Genomic DNA, 24,263 nt, shown 5'->3' with positions numbered 1-24,263 from the left:
GTATCATATCTGCCACACTGTCTCCCCTCTTACGTGATAATACAAAACGAGCTGCCCTTTTTTGCTGTAAACAGAACCTTGATTCATCCATAACATGACATATTGCCATTCGTGCACCGAGGTTCGTCGTTGAGTACCGACGGTTCAATCCCGTCTCCGACCAGCCTGATTTTGCTTTTCCGTGATATCCCTAAATCGCTGCAGGCACATGCCGGGATGGTTCCTTTGGAAGGGCACGGTCGAATTCCTTCCCCATCCCTCCCTCGCCCGAGCTTGCGCTTCGTCTCTAATGACCTCGTTGTCGACGGGACGTTAAACAGTAGTCTCCTCCTCCTCCGTTGAGTACACCATCACAGGCGCTCCTGTCTGTGTTGCATCGTCAAGGGTAAACGCAGCCATGGTCTCCGAGTTGATAGTCCATGCTGCTGCAAACGTCGTCGAACTGTTCGTGCAGATGCTTGTTGTCTTGCAAACGTCCCCATCTGTTGACTCAGGGATCGAGACGTGGTTGCACGATCCCTTACAGACATGTGGATAAGATGCCTGTCATCTCGACTGCTAGTGATACGAGACCGTTGGGATCCAGCACGGTGTTCTGTATCACCCTCCTGAACCCAGCGATTCCATATTCTGCTAACAGTAATTGGATCTCGACCAATGCGAGCAGCAATGTCGCGATACGATAAAGCGCAGTCGCGATGGACTACAATCCGACCTTTATCAAACTCGGAAACGTGATGGTACGCATTTCTGCTCCTTACACGAGGCATTACAACAACATTTCACCAGGCAACGCCGGTCTACTGCTGTTTGTGTATGAGAAATGGGTTGGAAACTTTCCTCATGTCAGCGCCAACCTTGTGTGAATGCTCTGAAAAGGTAATCACTTGCATGACACCGATTTCAGCCAGAGTTGTTAGACATACCACTTACTGCCTGCAATTAATCACTGTGGCGATAAAAATCACATACATACCAAAGCGGTGGGGGGGGTGGGATGAAAATAGTTCAAATGGCTCTGAGTACTATGGGACTTAAACATCTGAGGTCATCAGTCCCCTAGAACTTAGAACTACTTAAACCTAACTAATCTAAGGATATCTGACCCATCCCTGCCCGAAGCGGGATTCGACTCTGCGACCGTAGCAGCAGCGTGGTTTTAGACTGAAGATCCTAGAAGCGCTCGGCGACAGCGGCCGGCGTAGAGGATGAAAAAGAAGTCTAAGCCACGACGTGCAAATATCCAGCTTCTGTTCGTTCAATGTTTGACAATTAGAGAACATAGTGACTTGCAATAAGTTTACAAATAATTTTAAACCCTTAAGATACTTTTTCTTGTTAACAAATTCCAAAAATAAAAGGAAAAAAGTCTACCTCTCGCTACATTTTCACCGTTCACGCAGTAAAGAATGTCGCATCTTACATCACTTTTAAATTTGATGAGAGGGACAGAAGGACATGGACGAAGAAATGGAAGAGACGACGATGGAAAGCGGGAAAGAAGAGATGAACGTGGAAAGGAAAAAGGAGGAGGCAGGAAAAGTGAGGATCGACAAAGAGAGAAGGGACTAGTAGACGGACAGAAAGAAGGGCAGGAATAGATGGACAGAGAGTAGGGGTTGCGGAGGTGGGGAGAGAGAAGGAGGAAAAGAAGATGGACACAGACATGCAGAGGATAAAGATCGATAGACGGAAAGGGGAGCTGATAGGAGATAGGTAGGAGGAAAAGGAGGAGGTGGACTTCTGGAATTGATATAAATACATGCCTCAGCAACGCAGGGTACTTGACGAGTCCAGTAACACGTCAAACTTAATATCCTTCGGCATGTAGCCCCGGTGCTCCGATATTCAGACCGACATGTCGAAACACGTGCGCGAGACCAGGCATATCTGAACAGAATTAGTGTAAGCCGTAGTTGCAAAGTCTGGCAGCGCCTGGCGCGGCTCTGAATTTCCCTACGGTCCAATAACGCCCACCGGCCGCTGTTGTTTTGCGACTGCGTGGCGGCCAGTGCGAGGGAAGCACGTGTAATGAGAGCCCGCGGACGTGCCGCCAACTTCTGCGCCGGCGGGCGAGATTACAGGGCCTCGCCTGCCGCTTTAATTTCGACCCAACGGCTTTGTTCTGCAGCAATTTTTTTTCTCTGACAGCATCCAAGTCTTGCATGATTTGAAGCCTTGCAGTATTTCACGCAAAATCACACGCATTCATTCACTGGGCTTTCTTTTTATGCACACACATGCTCTATCTTCAATCAATTAAGCCATACCTTCGTTCCAACCTTTCCCTCTCATTTTGTGTCTCTCTTTGTCTCACTCCGATTCTGATAGTCAAACACCAAAATCATTTATGACTATTCGTACAGATTCAATCGCGTACAAAGAAAAAATTGTAAAAGCAAAAAAAAAAAGAAATTGGTTTCTTCTCATGGATGTTTTTATACTCATGTGGATTAATTATTACGAGCAGCAGAGGAAGCCTGCCGCCCCCTCCCTTAAGAGTATTCAGATTAGAAAGATTCAGCGCCCTTTATACAGAATAATTCAGGTGCCCCTACTGAAGTAGTCTTACGCAACCCTAACACCTTCAAAAGTGTATAATATTCATATTCTCTCCATCGCCATTGTCAAGCTATACTATAGAAAAAATAAACAGGACCTTTCTGTAGGAAATTTAACGCTGGAAGGTACGATTTGCCAGTCATTCAAAAGACAGTTACAAAAGCCAATTAAAAAAAAACACCTCCACCCCCATACTCATCTCTCACCAGTTAGGATTACCATGAGTTTATTCATGGTACCGCCTCCTATCAATTTCCCACTACACGACCGATTTCGACATTTTTTTCTCTCTGTTGATTGCGCTATTATGACGCTAATTCAGTTACCTATTTCGTTAGTATCACTAACTTAACGTACCCATGAGAGCAATGAAAGAAAAACTTTTCTAAACGCTACGATAAAACTGATTACGTTGGCAGTTCGATCCAAACTTGATAAAATCTCTCTGCGAAAGGTGCAAGACTAGCACTCCTGGAAGAAAGGTTACTGCGGAGGTAAAGGCTAAGCCTGAGGGATTGTTTCTAGAAAGAATTTTCACTCTGAAGAGGACTGGGCGCTGATATGAAATTTTCTGGAAGATTAAAACTACGTGCCAAATCGGGACTCGAATTCGGGACCATTGCCTTTCGTAGGCAAGTGCTCTGCCAAATGAGCTTCCCAAGCACGACTCACGATCCATCCTAGCATCTTTACTTCTGCCATTACGTCCCACCTTCTGGTACTGCACCTGCCCGCGAAAGGCAAATGTCCCGACGTCGAGTGTCGAGCCGGCACGCAGTTTAAATCTGTCAGGTAGTTTTATAACAGCGTACAATCCGCTGAAGCGTGAAAATTCATTCTGGAATTCGATCCAAGCCTAAACCCTTAGAAACACACTAGTTTTGTAGTCAGAAGGTCTTGACCAATGTAATGATGTAATTGCTTAATTCGTGCCTTTTGTTTTTAAAATCCACAAAACTGTTACATAAAATTTACACAAATTTTAATTTTCCAGTTTTTAAGTGCTGCATCAGGCCGTTGACGTAATAAGGGTAGTCAGGAGGAAAAGAAAAGTTTGAATGTGAGGTATAATTCATACAGTCTCAAATTTTTGTACAGTTCTGTCTGTACAATTGTGAGGGTGGTTGTAAGATTGGAGATGCCCCTTTTGTATGTTCTTCTTGACTAACAGCCTCCAAAGAAAATGTGTCCCAGCACAAAACGTAACTACACTCCTGGAAATGGAAAAAAGAACACATTGAAACCGGTGTGTCACACCCACCATACTTGCTCCGGACACTGCGAGAGGGCTGTACAAGCAATGATCACACGCACGGCACAGCGGGCACACCAGGAACCGCGGTGTTGGCCGTCGAATGGCGCTAGCTGCGCAGCATTTGTGCACCTCCGCCGTCAGTGTCAGCCAGTTTGCCGTGGCATACGGAGCTCCATCGCAGTCTTTAACACTGGTAGCATCCCGCGACAGCGTAGACGTGAACCGTATGTGCAGTTGACGGACTTTGAGCGAGGGGGTATAGTGGGCATGCAGGAGGCCGGGTGGACGTACCGCCGAATTGCTCAACACGTGGGGCGTGAGGTCTCCACAGTACATCGCTGTTGTCGCCAGTGGTCGGCGGAAGGTGCACGTGCCCGTCGACCTGGGACTGGACCGCAGCGACGCACGGATTCACACCAAGACCGTAGGATCCTACGCAGTGCCGTTGGGGTCCGCACCGCCACTTCCCAGCAAATTAGGGACACTGTTGCTCCTGGGGTATCGGCGAGGACCATTCGCAACCGTCTCCATAAAGCTGGGCTACGGTCCCGCACACCGTTAGGCCGTCTTCCGCTCACGCCCCAACATCGTGCAGCCCGCCTCCAGTGGTGTCGCGACAGGCGTGAATGGAGGGACGAATGGAGACGTGTCGTCTTCAGCGATGAGAGTCGCTTCTGCCTTGGTGCCAATGATGGTCGTATGCGTGTTTGGCGCCGTGCAGGTGAGCGCCACAATCAGGACTGCATACGACCGAGGCACACAGGGCCAACACCCGGCATCATGGTGTGGGGAGCGATCTCCTACACTGGCCGTACACCTCTGGTGATCGTCTAGGGGACTCTCAATAGTGCACGGTACATCCAAACCGTCATCGAACCCATCGTTCTACCATTCCTAGACCGGCAAGGGAACTTGCTGTTGCAACAGGACACTGCACGTCCGCATGTATCCCGTGCCACCCAAAGTGCTCTAGAAGGTGTAAGTCAACTACCCTGGCCAGCGAGATCTCCGCATCTGTCCCCCATTGAGCATGTTTGGGACTGGATGAAGCGTCGGCTCACGCGGTCTGCACGTCCAGCACGAACGCTGGTCCAACTGAGGCGCCAGGTGGAAATGGCATGGCAAGCCGTTCCACAGGACTACATCCAGCATCTCTACGATCGTCTCCATGGGAGAATATCAGCCTGCATTGCTGCGAAAGGTGGATATACACTGTACTAGTGCCGACATTGTGCATGCTCTGTTGCCTGTGTCTATGTGCCTGTGATTCTGTCAGTGTGATCATGTGATGTATCTGACCCCAGGAATGTGTCAATAAAGTTTCCCCTTCCTGGGACAATGAATTCGCGGTGTTCGTATTTCATTTTCCAGGAGTATTAAATTTCCTAAAAACAGATGCTCTCCATTATTTTTCTAGAAGCAGTAGATTGTGCAGAGCGAGAGACATATGAAAATCTCCCAGGTGGCTTTTGGAGGATGTATATAACACAGCGGGCTGCATAAAACGATATCGGTAGAGTAGATGAATCGACCAGGATATGGAATACAACCTAAACTACCTTCAACTGAGGTACTCTTAGTTAATCCACACTTACTAAAATTCGACTCTGTAGAAAATTGGACTGTGAAAAAATTATATGCTTTGTATGGCCGCTAATGACCGCACAGTTGAGCGCCCCAGAAACCAATCATCATTATCTCATTCACCAAAATTCACATAATTAATTTTGTGATCGTGAGTCTGAAGACTAGTCTCCTGCACTTCTCCAATCCAGCCTGCCCTGTAGAACCCTCTTTCCCACATAAACATTGCACCCTTTACCCATGCGAAGCTGCTTACCACAGTCATGCTTTTACCTCTCCTTTCGGTCCGTACACTCCACACTTCCCTCCATCGCCAAACCGACGATCCCTTGATCACTCAGGATGCCTCCTGTCAATAGGTCCATTCTGTTAGTCAACTTGATTGTTTTCTTCCCAAATCAAGCAATAGTACTTCATCAGGTATCCAGTCTCTCACTCTGATCCATAGCATTCATCAGTAGCACAACATTTCAAAAGCTCCCACTGTCGTCTTACATGTGCATTTTACTGTCCACGCTTCACTTGCGTATTACGCTACTTAACACAGACAAGCATTTCTGGGAAATACTTTCTAACACGTAAAGTTTTGGTCAGTGTTAACAAATTTATGATAAGGCCAGCCTGCATTTATTTTGTAGCTCAAATGGAAAACTCATCTACTGCTCGCATTGTCTCATTTCCATACCTATTAAGGGACTTCAAAAATTACGTTACGTGTGCCGTCTCACTCTAAGACCAATCGACACCAAGAGTATCATAATGTATGTTCTGTGTCTCTTGCAGACACTCTTCTGCTACTGTACGGACAACACATCACACTGTGTGAGTGGAATGGCGCGGGAACTGGGAACACACTCCAAACGTGAAGTACGCGTGACAGTACGATTATTGTGGGAAAAACGCCTGAATTGCAAACTGCTGCAGGCGGTATATTAGTCAAATGCATTATCGCCTCCAGCCGTAGTGATATGATGCTAAAAATTTGATCGACGTCTCACAGACTTGGCCAATGCTGATAGTGGAGAGAGACCATCGAAATCGACCACAGACTTGCATGTAATCGAAGAACTGATTCGCAGCAATTGCAGATTTTCAACGATGAAATCATTCACACAGTGGCCGTTGACGGCCTCCATCAGTAAGAAGCGTAATTCTACTGTCGATGAACAGAGTGATTTGTATAAAGTTCCGACCGTTAGTCAAAGAGACTTAATGATATGTTGAAAAGTTGTGTCCCGTATCTCTGTCACTTTGAAAATAAACAAACATATCAATAAAGGTTATTTGACATGCCATGACAATGTGTATCTTACTTTTTGAAGTCACCTCATAATATATTCGCTGTCACCTCATTTAATTCGATAACACTCCATTGCCGTTTATTACTTTGATGTCCATCTTACGACCGGATTTCAAAATGCTGCCAATTCCGTATATCTCATCAAATTCCTAAGGTATATCTCACAGAATTACTGTCATCAGCAAAAACTAAAGCTTTGTTTTGCTTCTCAAATTCCTTCAATTTCTATATTTATCGCACGTTTCTCTTACCTGTTTGCTCATTGTACAGGTAGGATAGGCAGGATAACATCTGTTGTACGGTATAGCTCAATTTGAGGTCAAAGTACAGATTAAACATCAGGAACTGGGTATATGGTCCAGCTTCAGCTCAGTGTACTGACTGAATGACATCAAGCATATGCTACAGCCCAGTCTCAGCTCAACGTGCAGGCAGAATAACATCCGTCATGCCCTACAAGTCACTCTCAAACCAGTGTACAGATTGAATAGCATCTGGCGTATTTACAGCCCATTCTCAGCTCGTTGTGCTGACGTAATATCTGGCAGAGGCTATAGCCCAGACTTAGCTCAAATTACAGGTAGAACGTCATCTGTCTCAGGCCACATCTCAGTCTTGGAAAAAGTTTAGGCCTTTATCTCTAATTACCTCATCAACAACAAGACATAAAGAGTAAAGTCTGATTTGGTGAAGAAGGGAAAACAAAATCAATCATATCTGTGGTATCACATATTGATACCACCCTACCAACGTCTTTAGGTTCACATCGGAATTGCAGGCTTATGTTAGAAGCTGACTGCAGTCGTGCACGATCCGTTGGACCCAATGGAGCACGCCTGTTGAGCCATCCCTCCAGCAGCTCTGTATCACGAGCGTACTCTGGCGTTGCGACATAGGTCGGTTGGCGTGGTGCCAGCCACTCGTCCCACTCGCAGTTGGAACCTGTTTCTTAATGGATGCTATGCAGACACCACCTAGTCACAGCTCTTACACCTTCGTTCATGCTGTAGTGCAGGGAGCTTTTTTCTTGTTGACACTGAAAGCTAGACTTAGTTCTTGCCTCTTACTTGTAATGAGTCTAGCACACTTGGGGAAACACAAGTTAAGTAAATCTTCTGTTCCCTGTGTCATCGTTTTAGCTAATCATTTCTGCTGCTGTCCAGATCACCTACAGAGACAGTCGCTGCACCATTATGGAGCCCACCTCTACTGCTGTGTAAAAAGTAGTACTCAACAATGTCTTCTTAAAGATACCATCCCAAAGCTTACTTTAAGCGATGGAACACCTACACCTGGATGAAAAGACGTGGATTCGAGCTGTTGTACTGCTCAACATAATTACAAGACTTTTACTGTTAGACGTACAAACGAAAGTGGTAACTAAAGGATAATGAAATATGCCAGTAATCCTAATGAACCTAAGTCTAGAGACCAATGGTCTCCACACTGTCAAAGTTACAGGAGCGTTAATCTTTGAGGCTGTGTTGTTTTAACCCTAGGATGCATATACAGGGCCTCCGAGGCCCTTGTATGCCTTCATTTTTTAAGAAAATTTGTAATTTTTTGTTTGATTTCAAACTGCTTTCCAGTACTCTTTCAGTAACATCGTGACCTTCCTCCTAACAAGTCTGAACGACATACCTTTTTAAGTTTTTTGTATAATTCAATGGGTTTACCCATACACCGTGAATGCATAAGCAGGGCTTCAGAAGCCCTCACACCTTTATAAATGTTCTTTAGTCTATATTGTCTTCAACATGTGTTTGGGAGCAGTTATTAATTCAACAACAACTGTAGTGATATTTTCAGCAACAGGAGTGCCAAAAGCATCAGTAGCTGTAATAGTAATAGTATAAGTAAAAAATAAAATACACATTTCTTTCACATATTAGCGATGTCGGTGTATTATTGATCTTTTTGCTATCAAAGGTTTTATTATTGCATAGTATTGTTGTTCTTTGCTGCTCTTGTCAGGCTCATTGTTACAGTAGTTTTTTTGTTGCTGCAAGGCCCATATTGTTACGAATATCGTTTAGTGCTGCACAACCTGCTGTTCGAGAGACACGCCTTTTGCTATGGCTTCTAAACGCAAAACAAGGAATACAGTACGTGCAATTGCAGCTAATTTTGAAAGTGTTGTGGCTCAGTGGTTTGAGGAAGGTGATTCTCGCAGAGGAAGGAAATATTTTTGAAGATACAAGTAGAGAAGAATCAGCCAATGAACCAGCAGATGTGAATATTGATGCAGATGACAGTCATTCCGATAATATTACTTCATCAGAGTCTGAAAATGAAGAACCACGACAAAAAGGTATAGAAGACCACACATACATTAGTCAGAATGGAACGATTTGGAAATTAGATCCTTCTGCAACTTTTCGAACGCCTGTCCATAATATAGTAAGGAAGGCATCTGGTCGAGCCCTGTGGTTTGAAAACCTGTAAACCTAAAGATGACTGGGACTATTTCATCTCCAAGGAAATACTAGAGGATATCATCAACTGCCTATGTACTAAGAAAAATGAAATTTTCTGTGAACAATGAATAATAACTTTTTGTCAAAATATTGCCTATATACATAATATTGTGAATAATGAGTATGTTTTAATTGAAGAAATTGGTTCTAATAAATGTTATTAAATGTAAACTGCAACTTATAACAGAATTAATAAAATTATTTCTATATGTTGTATGTAAATGGATGTAACTAATAAAAATTCACTCTTAGAGTCTTTTTTAAAAAATTAATAAAATGTCCATCAGGCCCAGCAGATACTGTTACTGTATCTTAGGAAGCTTTCAGTATGACAATAAATTTGACAGAAATAAATTTAACTCTAAAGAACGATTATATCAAAAGAGAAAAATTTTAAATTAGGGCAGGGTCTTCGAGGCCCTGCATATGCATTCATGTGTGTATTCGGCACGATGCATCCTAGGGTTAAGAATACCTCAAGCGAGATGTAAATTACCAAACGATAAACTGCCCATATTTCATTCTATCATCAGCCCACATACACAAGTACTGGCAACTTTAATCTCGACGACAAGTATAGCGATCGTGGTTCGCCATTACAACTGACTCCCAGTTTCCCCGAATTCTACTCGTTGAATATTTTTGTACGGAAATATTTAAAAGGTTTGGTGTACTACAGACCTGTTGATAGTGTCAATGAAATCCTGGGACTCATTGCGGATGGTCGGTAATCCTTTACGAACACCCCTGGTACTTTTTAACGTGTACAGGCGCTGTTGGGGAGATGTATAAATATCCGTAATTGGGATCCTCAGGGATTCCATTATAAGGCGTTCATGCACATCACTCGTAATACAGCATACTGTGGAAGCCACTAGTCTCTTGGGTTTTGTTTGTCCGGATTTTTTATTTCTTTCATTGTCCTCTACCAGCACCTCCCAAAAGTCAGTGCACATATTGAGTGACGTCACAATATGGCATCGTATAAAGGTTTCGCATTGCACTCTATTTGCTGTAATTTAGTTCGTTCGTGAGAGAAATTACTGTGTGATCGAAAGGGAATTCTTCTTCTTTGCGTGCAGTATACTGGACTATTTGTATCTTCGATCAAACTATGATGATATTTTTACAATAGAAATGCCATTTCGTTCTTCTGTGCCGACTCACTCAATAAAATGCGACGGAGGACCAAAAATGACAATATTTAAACTTCTAGAGGATAGAAAAATGTAGAAGAAATGATTAACAAGAATTCACAGGAAGAACTTCACTCTTTATTCAAGTTCAAGGGCGAGGTTTTGTTTTGTTTTAAGTTCTTAGAAGAGGTTAATTTAATGAAGAAGGGAACAGCTATCGTTAACGTAAATAAATGTCACCCAGATGCTTCTTCGAGAATATTAGCTTCCTCAAATTCAAGTGCCACTATACTCCCTCTTTATTGTTTGTTGCTAATAATAAAAAACGGTCTGGCTGCAGTATTCATTTCTGATTTCTGCAGCTATAACTTCCAGTTAACTGCATGTTGAAAAAAAGAAAAGAACTTTCATACAGGTCTGCCCAGTAAACTAAAACTCAATAAAGAATAGCTACCACATCAGCACATCTCCCACATATTAGGCTATCTGTAGCAAACTGAAGCTTAGATTACACGTTAGTTATTCAGTGCAACTGAGCGAAAAATGCTTTTAATTTTTCAGTGCTGAAAGAGGCTAACTACATTTCTCTAAAATTATGAATTGTTCCACAAAATGGAAAAATTCGTGCGGATGTGAATATACTATATGGAAAGTAAGATTTTTTTATTATTTATAGCCTATCAACAAATAGAAATTTAACTTCAGGTACATGTAAATGCACTATGTAGCCTTCGTAAGCTCACAACTGAATTGTTTGAAAATAGCTGTGTGCATGTGTTACTGCTGGCAACGGCCTTGCCGCAGTGGATACACCGGTTCCCGTGAGATCACCGAAGTTAAGCGCTGTCGGGCGTGGTCGGCACTTGGATGGGTGATCATCCAGACGCCATGCGCTGTTGCCATTTTTCAGGGTGCACTCAGCCTCGTGATGCCAATTGAGGAGCTACTGGACCGAATAGTAGCGGCCCCGGTCAAAGAAAACCATCATAACGACCGGGAGAGCGGTGTGCTGACCACACGCCCCTCCTATCTGCATCCTCACCTGAGGATGATACGGCGGTCGAATGGTCCCGATGGGCCACTTGTGACCTGAAGACGGAGTGCTTTATGTGTTACTGTTAATATGCAGCTTATATGTATGTGACAATGTCTTAGCTACGTCAACACTGTCAGCTTTTATGTATGTCTTAAGATAATGACTATGAAACATTCGTTCAAATGCAGAGATATGCAGAAGGGCCTCATGGATGTTCCACAGCCGGCATGAGTGGCGGTGAGGTTCTAGGCGCTACAGTCTGCAGCCGAGCAACCGCTACGGTCGCACGTTCGAATCCTGCCTCGGGCATAGATGTGTGTGATGTACTTAGGTTAGTAAGGTTTAATTAGTTCTAAGTGCTAGGCGACTGATGACCTCAGAAGTTAAGTCAAATGGTGCTCAGAGCCATTTGAACCATTTGATGTTCCACAAAAAGCACTAAATACTTCAAAGTGAAACAGGGTACACAATAGTTACAGACAGCTACACTACTGTCCATTAAAACTGCTACACCAAGAAGAAATGCAGATGATAAGCGGATGTTCATTGGACAAATATATTGTACTAAGACTGACAAGTGATTACGTTTTCACGCAATTTGGGTGCGTAGACCCTTCGAAATCAGTTGCCAGACCAACCACCTCTGGACGTAGTAACGGCCTTGATACGCCTGGGCATTGAGTCAAACACAGCTTGTATGGCGTGTACTGGTACAGCTGCCCATGCAGCTTCAACACGATACAACAGTTCATCAAGAGCAGTAACTGGCGTATTGTGACGAGTCAGTTGCTCGACCACCATTGACCAGACGTTTTCAGTTGGTGAGAGATCTCGAGAATGTGCTCTCCAGGGCAGCAGTCGAACATTTTCTGTATCCAGAAAGGCCCGAACAAGACCTGCAACATGCGGTCGTGCATTATGTAGGGTTTCGCAGTGATCGAATGAAGGGTAGAGCCACGGGTCGTAACACATCTGAAATGTAACGTCCACTGCTCAAAATGCCATCAATGCGAACAAGAGGTGACCGAGACGTGTAACCAAAGGCACACTTTACCATGACGCCGGTTGATGCATCAGTATGGCGATGACGAATACACACCTCCAGTGTGCGTTCGCCGCGATGTCGCAATACACGGATGCGACCATCATGATGCTTTAAGCAGAACCTGGATTCATCCGAAAAAATGACGTTTTGCCATTCGTGCACCCAGGTTCGTCGTGGAGTACACCTCCGCAGGCGGTCCTGTCTGTGATGCAGCGTCAAGGGTAACCGCAGCCGTGGTCTCCTAGCTGATAGTCCATGGTGTTGCAAACGTCGTCGAACTGTTCGGGAAGACGGTTGTTGTATTGCACACGTCCCCATCTGTTGACTCGGGGATCGAGACGTGGCTGCACCATCCGTTACAGCCATGAGGATAAGATGCCTGTCGACTGCTAGTGATACGAGGCCGTTGGGATCCGGCACAGCGTTCCGTATCACCCTCCTGAACCCACCGATTCCATATTCTGCTAACAGTCATTGGATCTCGACCAACGTAAGCAGCAATGTCGCGATACGATAAATCGCAGCAATAGGCTACAATCGGACCATTATCAAAGTCGGAAACGTGATGCTACGCATCCAGTGGAAGACTCTGCAGGCGAGACGCTCAGTAGCTCGGTACGGGCTTTTGTTAAAGTTTCGAGAACATACCTTCACTGAAGAGTCCAGCAGTATATTGTCCCTTCTACGTATATCTCGCGAAGAGACCATGAGGATAAAATCAGAGAGATTAGAGCCCACACAGAAGCATACCGACAATCCTTCTTTCCACGATACCGGAATAGAAGGGAGAACCGATAGAGGTACTTAGGGTACCCGCCGCCACACACTGTCAGGTGGCTTGCGGAGTATCGATGTAGATATAGATAGATGTTCTTCTCCTTACACGAGGCATCACAACAACGTTTCACCAGGCAAAGCCGGTCAACTACTGACTTTCTCTTGTAAGCTCGTTGTAGGTGTCGCTACCGGCACCAACCTTGTTTGAATGCTCTGAAAAGCTAATAATTTGCGTATCACAGCATCTTCTTCCTGTCGGTTAAATTTCGCGTCTGTAGCACATCAGCTTCGTGTTGCAGCAATTTTAATGGCCAATAGTGGACATAAGCCTATTACATTTAGTAATTACATTACATTCTTCCACAACAGCTTTTGTAGAACATTTTTGTATGTCTGTCTGGTTTCGTGTAAGTGTGTGTGTGTGTCTGAATTTATAATTTTGTAGGTATGTAGGTAGATTTCTGAGTTTACGATTATAAAACCGTAATAATCTTTTTCATCACCATTACTAATTTATAATATTTGGTACTTATAAATACCGAATACCTGCATTTTACTATGCCACAATTTATCTTCTTTCCTCTTCCAGCTATTTACATTTATTCTGTTGACTTTATTGCCATGATGCAGCGACGTTTCCTGTCTACATATCTTTCAATATGTAGGCTTTCATTTTTTGTCACAGTATTTAACAGCTTTGAATGACATTTTTAATGCCAAGAAACTTAAACTTATTTTTTCATATTATCTTGAACTTTTAAATAACGGTTTTGCTTTTATAAGTGAATCATTTCTGAAATTTAATGAAATCGAAAAAAATTCAATGAAAATGGACTGATAAGATTTTTCTAAATTTTAATGTGATCCTTTTCCATGAGCTGGGGTTTCAGAGCACTAGTCATTTCCTTCCCACGTTTCGTTTTTCCTCCTATCATGATTTTTCTCGTTCATTGCATTATTTGAACGTTTATTTTGATTTCATGTTCAGCAATAGTAGCACAGACAGATCTCGGAAAACTGTCTTTTCGATGTTCATAGCAGCCTAAGGTGTCGTTTATTAGCTTTCTTGAAATCAATATAGTTTTCCCACTGACTGCATTTACGGTCAATTTGCCTCAAAAAATGTGCAGTAAACATTCCATGCCTGTGTGTATGCCTAGCCATTTCCTCGAAAACTATCTTTAGTTTACCCATTGTCATTCATTTCGATAAAGACTATGTTCTATTAGGAACCGAATAACATCACAATCAACCAAAATTTAAATTCAATTGTTGTAAAGTAAATCTTTTGAAGGCATGATTCCACATTTTTATATCTCGGTTGTATTTTAGGTTAGTGGAGTCTAAATGAGAGGCCAAATGTAGGTAAGTGTGGTAAGTATTCGTTTCTTTCAACATCATTCCGTTAACTCTTCACTGCTTGAGGTTTCAACCAAACAACGGTCGATGTTTTTCTCAATATTGCCATGAGAAGCTCACAATCTGTACTCGGAACATTTCAGTAGCTTACTTTTACAAACTGTAGACATCAGTATTGTAATTAACATCAGTTTATTTTCTATTCCAGAGAAAAAAAGATGCGTTCTTTGTATGTCTATTCTCTATTATATTCCGAATTTACATAGCAGTTTAAAATTTTTATCGTGAAATACCCGTAAAGGCTTTAAATATGGTACGAACGTAAATGTTAAGCTACACATTCACATTCATTAGTTTTCAACTAAAGATAGACCTCGGGCTACGCTGCACAACCGTGCCTGGGGGCCTGAGAGGGGTGTGCAACATCACACTCCACGTTCTAGCCAAACATATCACTGCTACTGCCAGGTGGAACGCCGAGCGTAAAGTTTTTCCCAGAACAATCTAGCTTACTGGTTCATTTCTTCAACCGCAGATAGGCTATACGTTCACAGGCTGAGACACAAAGTTCTTAGAATGAAATATGAACGTCGGTCAGTAAATGGCACACAGCGTTCAACGTTTTAATGCTCAAACGCTAGTTTCAGTGGCTATTTGTGACGTACCTGTGACTAAAATCCCGCTGGATGTTATAAAGTGTTACTGTGAAAACTGTAACTTCTCAATCACTGTGATTTGTGAAAGGTACGTGATTACTTGCCCACACCTAGTGTGAAAGGTGTTTAATAATGAAGACAATGAATGAACATAGTTTCAAATGTTAGGACACTACAAGTCCATTCATTGTTCTCCTCAGTTTTGACATTGTGAGCACGAAGAAAAAGAAAACATTCTTCATAACTAGTAGAGCTAGACCAGGGAAATTCCTATTGATAATTCGTAATTTGATGCGTGATAACATTTAAAGATATACTGAAAGACAGTTACCTTACAGCCAAATGCGAATTCCTTGAAATTTACGAAGTATGCCGGCCATAACTTCATAGATTTCTTGAACAAGTTGGACATCGAACAGAGAGGCTATAGAAGCTAAGTAAAAGAGTCACTTCATCATTTCAGTTATTAGTGTCTTTTCGCGTCCTAACGCTTACTGAAATGTAAAAGAAATTTTTCACCATTTGCGTTTCACTTGTATGTACAAAACATTTTTCGTGTACTCTGTTGTTTTTTCCTCTCGTTTTTGTGTTTCAAAGCTCACTGTTTTTGCCTTCGTTGTTGGCGGAGTCTGAAATTTATTCTGGCATTTGCGATTATTTGCACTTCACTTTACTTTCGTTAACTACGTAAAAGTCATTTTCAACTCCAACTTCCATTAACAACGAAGGAAAAACAATGGACTACAAAACATGTACCTTAAGGGAACAGACACCAATGGACACAAAAGGTACTTTACAAATATATACAAAACGCTTCTGGTGAAAAGCTTATTTTACATTGCAGTAAACCTAAGACGGAGTAAAACGATACATGTAAAATTGTTAATAAAAGCAAATAGAGTGAATGGAAACCTTCTCTTTAACTGCAGTAAGCTTAAGTCGGAAGAGAAACAATAATTTATACATAATATATGCTGCGAAAGATTCCCAAGCAAATAAGCGTAATTCGCGTACATCATTTCCTTTCGAAACGTTCAAACGTACTGAGCAATAAGTAAAAAATGATACAGTTATAGCATGCAAATCTATTTATTTATGAAGTTTTGACCTTTACCGAGCGGACCGCGCTGAGACCGGCTATATGGCCTCGGACTATACAATTGACATCACAGATCACTGTACAGGCTTTCCTTTTAAGTAGGAGCTGCCCCAACTACCGGCTTCAGGTAATGCATATTACTGACAAACAACTTGTATAATAAGAAAAAGTTTTAGACAATACTGTGTCGCCATATATTATAGTCACGCTTTCTGGTTACCATCTTCTAAACCCATATTTAGACTCACTAACGTGTCACTGACACCGTAAAATGTGACAATTACTTTATGTTAGATGCTGTCAAATGTAATTAAATCCCACTGATAAAGCATACTAGTGCCAGTGCATTCTCCTGATTTTTCTTTTCTAGTTCAAGTCTCGTCCTTTTTTTCAGCACGAGTTGAAAAGAGACTTACACTAAACTGAAAAGTATTTTGTAAATTTTCGTTTCCAATTTATGCCTTTACCTGTGTTTTCTTTCCTGTAGTTTGTAACATATATGCAACAAATACCTGTAATGTAGCTGCAGCCAATAATTCCTATGTTCGGCTGTGAACGGTATCGAACCTTCATGAAACTGTGTGTGTGTTGTATGAGCGTCACTTTCACTGTCATGTAAGCCCTCAGCTGATAGTTACATGAAAAACTTAAAACTAACATTTCGATAATGTATCTGACTGCATATTTTAATAAACGTTTCAGATAGGACATCACACACACATCCATGCCCGAGGTAGGATTCGAACCTGCGACCGTAGCGGTCGCGCGGTTCCTGACTAAAGCGCCTAGAACCGCTCGGTCACCCTGGCCGGCGGCGTTTCTTCAATACGTGTCCATAAATGGAACAGCTTACCACTTTAGAACATGTGCTTATAGTGAAAACAACACGCTTTCAAACACACGGTTAAAAAAATGGCTCTCAGCACTATGGGACTTAACATCTGTGGTCATCAGTCCCCTAGAACTTAGAACTACTTAAACCTAACTAACCTAAGGACATCACACACATCCATGCCCGAGGCAGGATTCGAACCTGCGACCGTAGCAGTCGCGCGGTTCCTGACTGAGCGCCTAGAACCGCTAGACCACCGCGGCCGGCACTACAGGAACAAATGAACCTGTAACAATAAATACATAAGTTATCTGACTGCGTTTTTGAACAAGAATTTTCAAGTAATACAGAATCTGGCTTGCGCAACGGAATTTACTGGACTAGAGTACATGACATGTTCTGGTGTGTCAGGGTTTCTGATTTGGCACCAAGTTTGTACTCACCTCTTTAGGTGACTGCCTTTTTCCGTGTGGTTTACAGCAATGCGCAGCAGCATGCTGCAGCAGCGGCTAAGGCTTATTGTTACTAAAAATGAATTTAAGAAAAATCTGTTTGGTTGGGTCCTGTTAACTACTAAATAATTGTTGAGAAGGTATCTCATTAATATCGTCTATTTAAAACTTTAGAATCATCATGAACAAGTACTAACAATGACAATGATAAATGACATGTGTGTCAATAATGGCTGAGTGCCAGATTAACAAATTATCAGTTTCGAAAGAGCATTCACATTTAGTAAACATGCATGTTATTTAGATGTGAAGAATAATTATTATTATTTGGAGGATAAGGACGCATCTTTCACTGCGAAGCAAAACATGGGATTCTTGCAAACTCGGGCTCACAATCATGAGCCTAACCCTGCAATCGCTTTTCTGCTATGTTTGCGAATTTTACCGTCACTTCCAACTTCAAGCATAGTTAAACCATGTATATCTCTCCTGGCAATATAAGTGGAATCAGGCCTTGAGTGTGGTAAGATTTGAAGGCAGGGTGGCACGTCGTCTGTCTCCGAGCTCTCAACCGGCACTACTATTTCCACTCTCACAGACAGACCTCGTCTCACAACAATGCTTAGAATGGCACTCCTATCTTTCGCCCTCAGATTTTTGCTATCGACATCTGACTGCTTACAAAATGCAAAGAATAGCGTTAAGTAGGTTATATTGTTTTATGTAATGGAGAGTTCCGACACACTCCGTACATGTTGCAACATAAGCTAAGAATTAAATTACATTGAAAGATATTTTTCAGAAATAGTATTACTTATTGTATCCTAGGATTCAGCGGCAATGACTTTTCCTGCCGACTTAATAGAGAAATGGGAAACACTATTTCTGGTTGGCTACCATTATAGTGCAGCAGATGGTTTTATTGCTGTTCTGTTTCTTCCGTGAACGGTGCATGCTTGCGTGCTGCATCACTATTTGAACATCGACGCACAATATTAGATTTATTGTTCTGAAAACGGTCCTAATATTGCTGGAACGCTTTCTTCTTAACGTGCCGTTGTAAGCATTCAACAAATGCAGCATACCCTATGAATATCTAATTTTTATCATTTGCGGTCGGTGTCTTAAATGTGTTACAAAAATGTCTAGATTTGGTTTAACCCTTTCTTCATAGATGGGATACATACACTATGTGATCAAAATTATCCGGACACCCCCAGAAATTTACCTTTCATATTAGATACATTGTATTGCCATCTACTGCCAGGTACTCCCTATCAGCAGCCTCAGTAGTCATTAGACATCGTGAGAGAACAGAACGGGCCGCTCCGCGGAACTCACGGACTTCGAACGTGGTAAGGTGACTGGGTGTCACTTCCGTCATACGTCTGTTCGCAAGGTTTCCACACTCCTAAACATCCCTAGGTCCACTGTTTCCTATGTGATAGTGAAGTGGAAACGTGAAGGGTCACTTACAGCACAAAAACGTTTAGGCCGCTGTTGACTGATAGAGATTGCCGACAGTTGAAAATGTTCGCAATGCGTTATAGGCAGACATCTATCCAGACCATCACACAGGAATTACAAACTGCAACAGGATCCACGGCAAGTTATATGACAGCGGGTGGTGAGAAAGGTGGATTTCATGGTCCAGCTGCTGCTGATTAAGTCACACATCACGTCGGTAAATCCCAAACGACGCCTCGCTTAGTGTAAGGAGAGTAAACATTGCACGAGTGAACAGTGAAAAACTTTGTGTGGAGTGACGAATTACGGCACACAATATGGCTATCCAATGGCAGGGTGTGGGTATGGCGAATGCCCGGTGAACGTGATCTGCCAGCGTGCATAGTTCCAACAGTAAAATTCGGAGCCGGTGGTGTTGGGGTGTGGTCGTATTTTTCAGGGGGGGAGGGGGGGGGGGGGGCTAGCACCCCTTGTCGTTTTGCGTGGCGCTATCACAGCACACGCCTACATTGATGTTTTAACCACCTGCTTGCTGTATACTGTTGAAGAGCAATTCGGGGATAGCGATTGCATCAGTGAACACGATCGAGCACCCGTTCATAATGAACGGCCTGTGGCAGAGTGGTTACACGACAATAACATCCCTGCAGTCGACTGGCCTGTACAGAGTCCTGACCTGAATCGTATAGAAAACCTTTGGGATGTTTTGGAACGCCGTCTTCGGTCCAGGCCTCACCGACCGACATCGATACCTTTCCTCAGTACAGCACTCCGTGAAGAATAGGCTGTCATTCCTCAAGAAACCTTCCACCACCATGTTGAACGCATGTCTGCGAGAGTGGAAGCTGTCATCAAGGCTAAGTGTGGGCCAACACCACATTGAATTCGTGCATTACCGATGGAGGTCGCCACGAACTTGTAAGCCATTTTCAGCCATGTGTCTGGATACTTCGGATCACATAGTGTATGTCCCACTAAAGTAATATGCAGGTTCCAGCGTTGGGATGTCTGTATCTCATATCTGTCTAATGCTAGAATGTAGCGAAATGTTTCTGGGACGTGATTTTGAAAATAGGTTAGCTTTACACTTTTTACATGGGAGGTGTATTACTTACAACAAAAGGAATACAGTTTTTGACATTTCATTTTTCAAAATTATGCAAAACAAATTTTTACCATGAAAGCGTTAAATGTAATTGTCGTGTGACCAGGGGCTCCAGTCGGGCAGACTGTTCGCCATTTTGACGACTTGGGCGTCGATAGGAATGAAATGATGATGATGATGACAACACAACCCAGTCGGGAATCGAATCTGGGACCATAGGATTGACATTCTGTCGCGCTGACCACTCAGATACCGGGGGTGGACCATAAAAAAGTTAAGACATTCAGAAAGAGCAACACACAGGTTTCTTCTTCTAATATCCAAAAAAAAATATTTATGGTCATAGTAATAGTCCCTGACTCAGAGCACGCTACCCACACTGAGATCGATTTCACTGTACCAGATCACAAAGTAGTTTTGGAGAGAAAAAAAAACTTGTATATCAAATAACCTGTCGAAGGTTTTATGTGTATCATGTAATCTATGTTCATCATCATCATCATCATCATCATCATCATCATCATCATCATCATCATATCATTTAAGACTGATTATGCCTTTCAGCGTTCAGTCTGGAGCATAGCCCCCTTATAAAATTCCTCCACGATCCCCTATTCAGTGCTAACATTGGTGCCTCTTCTGATGTTAAACCTATTACTTCAAAATCATCCTTAACCGAATCCAGGTACCTTCTCCTTGGTCTGCCCCGACTCCTCCTACCCTCTACTGCTGAACCCATGAGTCTTTTGAGTAACCTTGTTTCTCCCATGCGTGTAACATGGCCCCACCATCTAAGCCTGTTCGTCCTGACTGCTACATCTATAGAGTGCATTCCCAGTTGTTCTTTGATTTCCTCATTGTGGACACCCACCTGCCATTGTTCCCATCTACTAGTACCTGCAATCATCCTAGCTACTTTCATATCCGTAACCTCAACCTTGTTGATAAGGTAACCTGAATCCACCCAGCTTTCGCTCCCATACAACAAAGTTGGTCAAAAGATTGAACGGTGCACAGATAACTTAGTCTTGGTACTGATGTCCTTCTTGCAGAAGAGAGTAGATCGTAACTGAGCGCTCACTGCATTAGCTTTGCTACACCTCGCTTCCAGTTCTTTCACTATGTTGCCATCCTGTGAGAATATGCATCCTAAGTACTTGAAACTGTCCACCTGTGCTAAATATGTTCCTCCTATTTGGCACACAATCCGTTTATATTTCTTTCCAACTGACATTCCTTTCGTTTTGCAGATGCTAATCTTCATACCATAGTCCTTACATTTCTGACGTAGCTCTGAAATAATACTTTGCAAACTTTCAATCGAATCTGCCATCACAACTAAGTCATCCGCATATGCAAGACTGCTTATTTTGTGTTCACATATCTTAATCTCGCCCAGCCAGTCTATTGTTTTCAACATATGATCCTTAAATAATATGAACAACAGTGGCGACAGGCTGCAGCCTTGTCTTACCCCTGAAACTACTCTGAACCATGAACTCAATTTACTGTCAACTCTAACTGCTGCCTGACTATCCATGTAAAGACCTTTAATTGCTTGCAAAAGTTTGCCTTGTATTCCATAATCTCGTAGAACAGACAATAACTTCCTCCTAGGAATCCGGTCATATGCCTTTTCTAGATCTATAAAGCATAGATACAATTCCCTGTTCCACTCACAACACTTCTCCATTATTGGCTGTAAGCTAAAAATCTGGTCCTGACAACCTCTAAGAGGCCTAATCCCACACTGATTTTCATCCAATTGGTCCTCAACTAATACTCTCACTTTCCTTTCAACAATACCTGAGAAGATTTTACCCACAACGCTGATTAAAGAGATACCTCTGTAGTTGTTACAATCTTTTCTGTTTCCATGTTCAAAGATTGGTGTGATTACTGCTTTTGTCCAGTCTGATGGAACCTGTCCCGACTCCCAGGCCAGTTCAATTATCCTGTGTAGCCATGTAAGACCTGACATTCCACTGTATTTGATGAGTTCCGACTTAATTTCATCCACCCCAGCTGCTTTATAGCACTGCAATCAATTGACCATTTTCTCCACTTCCTCAAATGTGATCCTATTTCCATCATCATTCCTATCCCATTCTACCTCGAAATCTGAAAGATTACTGATCGTATTTTCACCTACATTGAGCAACTATTCAAAGTATTCCCTCCATCTGCCCAAGGCATCCACAGGATTCACCAGCAGCTTTCCTGACCTGTCCAAAATACTTGTCATTTCCTTCTTACCTCCCTTTCGAAGACTGCTAATTACACTGCAGAATGGTTTTCCAGCAGCTTGACCCATAGTCTCCATCCTGTTTCCAAAGTCTTCCCAAGATTTCTTCTTGGATGCTCCAATTATCTGTTTGGCATTGTTTCTTTCTTCAACATAACTTTCTCTGTCTACCTGAGCTCTGGTATGTAGCCATTTTTGATACGCCTTCTTGTTCCTTTTACAGGCTGCCTTGACTGTGTCATTCCACCAAGCTGTTTGCTTCTTCCTACTTTTACACAGTACTGTTCCCAGACATTCTTTAGCCACTTCTAGTACTGTGTCCCTGTACCTTGTCCATTCCTTTTCAAATGACTGTAATTCACTACATTCAACTAACTGGTACCTTTCTGTGATCGCTGTTATGTACTTGTGCCTGATTTCCTTATCCTGAAGTTTCTCCACTCTTATCCTCCTACATATGGACCTGACCTCCTGCACTTTAGGCCTCACAATCCCAATTTCACTGCAGATTAAATAATGATCAGTGTCATCAAAGAATCCCCTGAATACACGTGTGTCCCTCACAGCCTTCCTGAATTCCTGATCTGTTATTATATAGTCAATGACAGATCTGGTTCCCCTGCCTTCCCAAGTATACCGGTGAATGTTCTTATGTTTAAAAAAGGAGTTTGTGAATACTAAGTCCATACTGGCACAGAAATCCAAGAGTTGTTTCCCGTTCCAGTCTATGTTATAAACGTAAAATTAGTTAGTTGTCGCTCATACTACCCAATCACAAAAACTGTTGCTGTACACTTGAACTAAATCCAGCTTAGACAATAACGTCTCCAAAACTATTTACATTCCCACTGTGTGGGATACGTAAATCTAAACTCCAATGTTGTGAAGAGAAAGACTAACAGTGACTGTTTACATTTTTATATGGATGACGTACACGAAGGCAATACAGTGGTCTCCACTGTGTGAATGGCAAGAACAGCTCATTGAGGTAAGCCGTGCCAAAGTAAACATAAAAATGGAAGTACATGCCGGTATGAGTCGCCCACCATATAGTAATATTTCTGCTAATATGTCGCGTGCTGGTACAACAGTAGTGTGCGAATGTGTGTGTGTGTTTGAATAGAAGAAACTGGGTGCGCAGCGACAAACGAATAATGAAAACCACGCTGTTATTGTAGCCAAGCGGGACTACTATTTGCACCTCCACCTTTTTATGTCGGACCGCACATCCACGTTCATAGAGGTGACAGGGCGCTGTAGTGCGTCCTACTAAGTCGCACTCACACGCAAGTAAATTTCTTTGCCTGTTGCAGACTAGAGTGGTGAGAATCGTGAGAAACATCACCTTTGGTTGTCCAGTTGTGGAGGAAACACGCATTCTTCTGGGTACTACGGAAACCGTTCGTTCCCTGAACTACAAGTTCTCCTCACATGTTTCAGATCTGATTGACGACTAACTTGATAAGTAACTGTAGGTCATTAGGAATGCGGATAATCGTTAATGTCGGCAGTAATACTGATTTTGAGGATAAAGTTTTGCGCAGGAACAGGCCTCCAATGGCTCGTCAACGGATACCTGCGGTAATAATCACTTTGACATTAAAAATCAAAACACAGTGTCGCTATTACCGTTTTCTCTTAGTGTTCTTTACATGTTATTGATAATATGATTACTATTGTTTCAGTTATCAACCACCTAATGCAGACAGGTTCAGAAAATGGTTCAAATGGCTCTGAGCACTATGCGACTTCTGAGGTCATCAGTCGCCTAGATCACACATATCCATGCCCGAGGCAGGATTCGAACCTGCGACCGTAGCGGTGGCTCGGCTCCAGACTGTAGCGCCTAGAACCGCACAGCCACTCCAGCCGGCTA

The 24,263-nt window shown here is 42.7% G+C and overlaps 1 pseudogene; it reads left to right on the top strand.

Annotated features, from left to right (window-relative positions):
* Positions 1–11,099: 11,099 nt before the first annotated feature.
* Positions 11,100–11,216, top strand: LOC126285527 (5S ribosomal RNA; annotated as a pseudogene).
* Positions 11,217–24,263: the final 13,047 nt, after the last annotated feature.

This window comes from Schistocerca gregaria, chromosome 8 (genome assembly GCF_023897955.1).
Source record: "Schistocerca gregaria isolate iqSchGreg1 chromosome 8, iqSchGreg1.2, whole genome shotgun sequence".
Taxonomy (NCBI): domain Eukaryota; kingdom Metazoa; phylum Arthropoda; class Insecta; order Orthoptera; family Acrididae; genus Schistocerca; species Schistocerca gregaria.
This window is presented reverse-complemented; position numbering and strand designations above follow the sequence as displayed.